Source organism: Suncus etruscus, chromosome 4 (genome assembly GCF_024139225.1).
Source record: "Suncus etruscus isolate mSunEtr1 chromosome 4, mSunEtr1.pri.cur, whole genome shotgun sequence".
Lineage (NCBI taxonomy): Eukaryota > Metazoa > Chordata > Mammalia > Eulipotyphla > Soricidae > Suncus > Suncus etruscus.
Genome location: NC_064851.1, coordinates 19,658,548 through 19,659,940, shown reverse-complemented (window position 1 = coordinate 19,659,940; position 1,393 = coordinate 19,658,548). Strand labels below are relative to the sequence as shown.

The following is a 1,393-nucleotide window of genomic DNA, read 5'->3' as shown; positions in this document are numbered from 1 at the left end:
AAAAAGGAAAGGCACTCCAGGTGGGGAAATGAGGCCCCAGAAGACTGGTGCACTGGCAGTGAATTGGGACAGAGAAGGGCCTGAAGCTACAACGTGCTTCTTCCTTTGCTCCAGGCCAGGGGCAGGAGTGTGTGATCTGTTCTGAGATGTCCAGAGGCCTCAAGAAGAGAAAAACGTGGTGTCCACACAGTCTGCATGGAAGGAGGACACAGAAAGGCACACTTTAGAGCACCAGTCAAAAGAGCACCTGTGAAACCTTTCTTTTTCTTTCTTCTTTCTTTCCCTTTCTTTCTTTCTTTCTTTCTTTCTTTCTTTCTTTCTTTCTTTCTTTCTTTCTTTCTTTCTTTCTTTCTTTCTTTCTTTCTTTCTTTCTTTCTTTCTTTCTTTCTTTCTTTCTTTCTTTCTTTCTTTCTTTCTTCCTTCCTTCCTTCCTTTCTTTTTCTTCTTTCTTTCTTTCCTTTCTTTCTTTCTGTTTCTTTTTCTTTCTTCTTTCTTTCCTCTTTCTTTTTTCTTCTTTCTCTCTCTCTTTTTTTTAAATATAGAATGCTTCATGAATTTGCGTGTCATCCTTGTGCAGAACCCATGCTAATCTTCTATGTGTCGCTCCATTTTAGTATATGTGCTGCTGAAGCGAGCACTTTCTTTTTTCTTTCCTTTCTTTTTTCTTTCCCTTATTTTCTTTCTTTTTCTCTTTCTCCTTCCCTTTTTACTTTCTTTCCTTTCTTCCTTCTTTTATTTTTCTTTTCCCTTTTCTTTCTTTCTCTTTCTTCTTTCTCTTTTCTCTTCCTTCCCTCCTTCCTTCCTTCCCTCCTTCCTTCCTTCCTTCCTTCCTTCCTTCCTTCCTTCCTTCCTTCCTTCCTTCCTTCCTTCCTTCCTTCCTTCCTTCCTTCCTTCCTTCCTTCCTTCCTTCCTTCCTTCCTTCCTTCCTTCCTTCCTTCCTTCCTTCCTTCCTTCCTTCCTTCCTTCCTTCCTTCCTTCCCTCCCTCCCTCCCTCCCTTTCATGTTCTGAGTGACTCTGGAACCAAGGGGATTTTACAATTCTCTTTGAGAAGACATTCATGATCCTATGGGGGTCATTAGAAGGTGGTTATGCTGCCTGGAGATTGGCCTTCTGCGAATTTCCCCACAGCTGCCCATGAAGGGCTATGGATAGACATCTGGGAGTTGTCTTTGAGATACTTGCAGCTTCAGTGCTCCACTAGGTCCCTCCTCCAAGTGAGAGCCCTGAGCAGGGACCTGAAGTGATTTGGCCATAGCCGCAGGGGTGCCCCAGTTCCACTTCATCAGGGCTTGCTAGCTGGAGGACTGCCTTCCCTAATCACTCCCTGGAACTGTCAGATGAAGAGGCTCAGAGGAATGGGGTGTGGGGGAGGGGTCTAATTGGCTGCCACGG

General features: G+C 44.3%; 1 non-coding gene across 1 annotated transcript; it reads right to left on the bottom strand.

The window, feature by feature from the left end:
• Window positions 1-532: 532 nt before the first annotated feature.
• On the bottom strand, window positions 533-638 carry LOC126007540 (U6 spliceosomal RNA). The gene has a single exon (XR_007495093.1). It is a non-coding gene; the product is annotated as a U6 spliceosomal RNA (small nuclear RNA).
• Window positions 639-1,393: the final 755 nt, after the last annotated feature.